Source organism: Adiantum capillus-veneris, chromosome 29, assembly GCF_014529385.1.
Source record: "Adiantum capillus-veneris isolate H3 chromosome 29, ASM1452938v2, whole genome shotgun sequence".
Lineage (NCBI taxonomy): Eukaryota > Viridiplantae > Streptophyta > Polypodiopsida > Polypodiales > Pteridaceae > Adiantum > Adiantum capillus-veneris.
The window spans coordinates 25,105,376-25,111,513 of NC_140959.1; positions in this window are offsets into that span (position 1 = coordinate 25,105,376).

Here is a 6,138-nt window from a genome sequence, read left to right on the forward strand (position 1 = left end):
AGGCACCATAAAACAAAGGAAAGATCATTATTCATATTTATAAATAAAGGGCATCTAAATCTAAAATGTGAACATGAAACATATAGCTGCTAATAGTACAATCAACCTTTATAGAAATTAAGAAGAGAATGGGATATACGAGGGCCTCTTATTTGGAATTTTAAGTAAGTACTTAAAACTTAATGAATCTTTGAACAAATTTCAGAATGGTGTGGGAGGTGGTGGACTTTAGGACATATGCACAAAAGCTCCTTGGATCAAGTTAGTGGCTTAGACCACACAGGTCATGGTAGATTTTGGTATTCTCACCATAATTTATGTACACAATATGAAATACTTATAGTAAATACTTAAAACTTAATGAATCTTTGACCAAATTTCAAAATGGTGGGGGAGGTGGTGGACTTTAGGACATATGCACAAAAGTTCCTTGGATCAAGTTAGTCGCTTAGACCACGCAAGTCATGGTAGATTTTGGTAATCTCACCATAACTTATGTATACGATATGAAATATTCATGGAAATATAATTTTAATATGTTAAAAATATTTTGATTTCAAAGGACCCAATAAATTTATTTTTGAAAAATTAGAAGTTTATGCAATAGTTGCAGATTATTGCTGAGCTTAAATGAGTATTCAATTCCATCAATCTTTATTGACATATCGTAGAAACTTCACATTTGTACTACATACCTAAAAATGGTATTTTTAAAAAAAATTGAGCCAACTTAAGAAATTGTTAACCCTCACGGCTCACGGACACTATATCACCTACGACAGACGTTGTACTATTTACTTGGTAGAGCCAGGTACCGGGCTTGTCGGTCCAATAGGAAAAGGGTAAGACTGATCGCCGATGAGAGGCGCACTCTAAAGCTGGAACGTATAATGTTTGGGTAAGATTGGCTAAGTGTGGACGCCCAAGTGTGAATGGGGCGAGCTCATATAAAAGTCAACTAAACCTAAAATTCACTCATTCTCTCATTTGTGCAATAGAAGAGTGCTCTTGCTCCATCTCCATCTTCTTCTTCTTTATCTCCTTGTGTGTGTGTATGCGTGAGAGAGAGAGAGAGAGAGAGAGAGAGAGAGAGAGAGAGAGAGAGAGAATGCGAGAGAGCATTGCAACGACGGCACGGCGGCGGCGAAGTGGCGGCTCCTTCTTCTTCGCGGCGAGGAATCCTCCACGAAGCAAGCGTAGAGCGGTGAGTGATACACCATCGCCTTCTTTGAGCTTACTAGTTTAGGCTTGTTGTGTGCTTGGAGCCATTTGTGGCTCACACACGGTGTATCGGCAAGTTCCTTGCATTGACACGTGCGACATACGCGCACATTTTTGGCGCCGCTATCGGGGATTGCTATACACTAAGCTTGAATGGCACTCTGTGCTTCTTTTGTGGTGCAATTTCAATTGTAGGAAAGGTAGGGAATGAGTGTGTGCGTGTTGAGAAGAAGGATTTGGTGTTGTACTGTGTATATTTTTTGTTAATGGAGTTTTCAAAGGTACTATGTTTCTTCTCTGTGTATTAAGGTTGTTAGTTTTCTTTGTTAATGGAGTTTTCAAAGGTACCGTGTTTATTCTTTGTGTACTAAGGTTGTTAGTTTTCTGTGTATAGTAAGTAGGAAGTAGATCTGTGAGAGTTAATAGAGTGTGTTAGTGTGTAACAGTAGGTGTATTAGTTAGAAGTAGGTAGATAGAGTGTGTGTGTGCTCTCGCGCAGGCCGCGACGACTTTATCCTTTAAAAAAAAGGTAGGACCGGGATCGGGAATATCTCCTAGACCCAAGCCCAAGCTCACGCTCAGGCTTAGACATCTATCGCCCTTTAAAATTATGAATTTTAGCTTCACACGTAGCTAAAAATCAATTTTTTGAGGACCAACGGAACTTCAGATGCTCGAAAATTGTGCTGTAAAGCACACAGTGACTCTCTAAGTGATACGCTCGTTTTGAGCTATCACACACTTTAATAAAAAAAATCAAACATTAAAAAATATTAAAAACATAAAAAACACGAGCGAAAAGGGACGCTTAAAAAAGGTAAGCGGTTAACCTTCGAGGTTATTCGTCGATGCTTGTAGGGTGCAAAGGCACATGCATCTGCGCTCTGGTCGTGTGCTAGAGACGGAGCAACTAGAGAGAATTTCGACTTACGCGAGTTCTCAATATCCACCTACTTTAGGTTCCGGGCCCTCAGTGGGGACCCAAAGTTGTACAAACCAAGACCCGAACATAGAGGCTAGTGACTCTTCCTCTGACTACGACGTCATGGAAGGTTTCCCAATGCCTAATCCCGATAGCTCAAGCCAAGACATGCATGCCATGGGCCCGCGGTCCGGGCCGAGCGTGCCTAGCCGCTTGAAGGAAACCTTTAGTAGAGCCACTCGCTCCGAACATGGAGCTAATGATATAAATGAGGGTGGTGGGGAAGTAAATTCTCCATTCATGACCAATGTAGACCCTATGCCCTTAGAGAATGTACACGTGAATACTTCATTCACTGCACCTCCTGACTCTTCAAAGTTATTTCCCTCCGAGGTCATATTACCCGATGGTAGAAGCCTTGCCGAAGTGCAAGAGGTTGAGTGATATATCCTTGCAGCGAGGGAAAAGGAAATTGAGAGCTTACGCAAGGCGGAGCAATGAAGAGAGTTAAAATCGAAAGGGCCTATGTCAATATCCTTGCTAAGAGAGCAATCGAGTGCTCTTGACTTAGCAACCGCTAAGGGCCAACCCCTAGAAAGCAACATTGCATCTAGCTCAAAGGACACCCCTAGCACCTCAATCCTAGATGGAGTGTTCTTAAATGAGAATTGGGAGTATGAACTACAAACAGAAACTCTAACCGATCTATACACAGGTCACACCTATCACGTGGGTTGGTTAGATATCCTGGAATCAAAACAAGGGGATCAACATGCCATCAACGGGTCTCATGAGATTATTGGATACAGGAAAGGCTAAACAACCGACCTTATCGCAAATGGAGACTCCCTCGGTAAGTCCGATGGATCCTCCATATGTTGTTTCTCCAGGGGTCTCAGTGCAATATGAGCCCACAAGTGATAGCTTCACCTTTCCAAGTCTAGCTCATCTTTCCCTTGATGACACCACGGCTACCATGCCTACCCCAATGATGGGCATGCCGAGAAACACGCCATGGACCTCATTTGTTAGTAAAGCACCACTACATGGTAGCTCAATGCCTGTAACAGTACCTACAAGTGTGTACCAATCGTATGCACCTATGGGTCATCACACTCATGTAATCCCTACCCCTCCCATTGTTTCAACTACCTATGCTCCACAACCACAATACACAAGTTCTTATTTCCATGGGACTATACCGGCTAGCATTAGCATGTCACATCCGACGTCTGCTATGCCTAGGGCCACCCATATGAACTATGGACCACCACATGGTACAACATCGTACCCAACGTGGAACCCAAGGGATTCCTATGCGCCAAGCCCAATGCGCCAATACCTTCTCCACATGTAGTCTCTGGAGCACCTCCACCCACGGTGCCTGCTCACTTAGGTGACTTGGCAACATTTTCTCAAGCTATTGGTCAATCTATTGTTGAGAATATGCGTAACACGCCTGATAGAGAGCCTAAAACTAAGACAGTACAAATAGCTAAGCTCACACAAAAATTTAGTGGAGACGGGGATGTGAGAAAGCATATCGAAGTGTTTGAACAAATATGCGATTCTCTAGGAGAACACAATGACCTACATAAGAGCAATGCTTTAAGCCTAACCTTAAGTGGAAAGGCTGGGGATTGGTATAGAATCCTAAGGGTGGAAGAAAAAACGATTTACCCTACTCTTAGGAGACCGTTCTTAAAAGAATACATACGAGAGGAAGTACTTTGGGGTGTAGCCTCTCAGCTCCAGAAAGCCCAACGAGAGGAAGGAGAGTCGGTGAGAGACTTTATTAGTCGCTTGAAGCATTTTAATTCTTGTTGTAATCCAAATGAACGCATCAACAATAATCAATTGCTCGATAGATTCATTCGGGGATTACGACATGAGGATATCTACAATGGCCTAGTCATTAGAGGTATCACCACTTGGGAAGCAGTCACCACCAATGCGATCCAATTGGAGGATAATTTAATGATTCAAGGAGAAAGAGTGTCTGTTGAGTCTAAGTCTATTAGCTCACAAGCATCAGGGCATCAGCCAATGACCTTAAAACCTATTGCTAAGGAGCCAAAGATATCTCAGATGACTTTAGCAGATCTCACCAAGGCTATTCAAGAGAGTCTTAGAGACAATCGTGCTCCGCAAAACAATCATATGTATCCAAGAAGGGAGCAACGATGGTGCTCAGTATGCTATGGACCGCATAGTACCAGTGAATGTCCTACTTTTAGAGTAAAATTCAATGGGAATTGCAATGCCTGTGGGAGGTATGGTCATCAAGCTAAGGATTGCATAGTATTTAAGCATGCGATGGCCAATAGACCAACCTTAGCATGGACAGACACACCTCGAGTGCCTGCATTGATGCCGGCCCCATCTCTTGATCAAACAGCACAACACATGGTCCCTAGGACCCAAAATGTTGTTCAAACAACACCTTTACCACCTCCACTGCTAGGACAACAACCACCAGCTCGAGAATCACTTCTATGAACCAGGTGGGTTGTGAGTCATCTATTTCTTGTTTGGAAGGCTGTGAGGAAGATATAGATCCTAATATCGCCTATGGGATAGATGTGCTTGAAGAAAGTCCACAATACTACATGGAGGACTATTGGCGACAAGTCAAACTTGTATATCAAGTAGCTGCTCTTGCGGCAAGAGGCCAAAATATCAATTACACTGCTAAAGACCACCTCTTCAATGCTATGAGTGTGGAGGCCCACATCGTGTAGCCGAGTGTCCTATTAGACTATAGAAGAACGCCACACTAATGCAAACCAATCAAGCAAGCACGTCTACAATGCTGATACTCATGTGTAATCGATGTGGCATAGATCATTTGATTGCCCAATGTCCAAATAATTCAAATGCACCGAAGATCACGCCATTAAACTTGATTGAAGTTATCGAGGAGCCATCACAAAGTACACCTGTGGTACCAATAAACGTACTCACACGATCGATGCTCCAAAAACAAAATTATATTCTTGAGGAAAGAGACACGGCATCAATTGTCTAATCTCAGAAAAAGAAGAAAACACAAACAAAGAGATCGCAAAAAGCAGCGAAGTCATACCCCAGTTCAAAGACCAACATAGGGAGTGTTGACGACCCTGTATATATGAATGACACTGAAGAGGATTTTGATTCAGGAGAAACCATGGAGACCAAAACAACCACTAAGATAGAAACCAACAAGGAAGATCTTCATGAGCCACAATGGCAGGGATCCAAGAAGAAGATAGGAACTTATCCAAACCCTACAGAGGAGATGGAGCGAGTCAAGCAATTAAGGAGTTTGGTAGAAGATACCCAAAGGGATCTAAAACCAGCACCTAGGAAGATCCAGATTACAGACACCGTGTTCCCTACGCAACAACAACCTCACCAAGACCATAGACCCTTAGCCATACGTAGTGTCATCCAAGAAGAAAGTGACTTAAAATCATGGGAAAGTGGGCGTACTCACTTCTTGATGGAAAGAATGTTTACAGAGGGACTACTTGATCCTATCGAAGAAATGGAGATCCCATCTTCCCCACGTCAAGGGACTTAAGGCCAAAAGGTGCCGTTAAACATTGCCAAATTGATGGATTTCATGTCTTCAGAAGTTAGAACCACCATCATGTCCAAACTATATAAAGACCCTGAGCTAGTCTCAGCTCTTTGAGCCTTCCTCAATGGAGAACTAAAGTTTGGGCTACCACAATTTGCACATATGGATGGAGTTGGGGAGATGCCAATAGAGGAGGAACACTTAGATCCACAACCCAACCTAGATGAGAACCTTGTTATAGAAATACTTGTTAACAAGTTGGGACAATACTTTGAGGGTGATGAACCAATGCGACCATACCAATCACTACTAAGGGATTAACTGTGAAGGGAATCCTTGATGGTGGCGCTGGGGTTAGCATTGTGACTAAAAATTGTTGGGAAACTATGGGAAGACCTCACCTTGCGACCACAACCATTGTAGTGAAGAT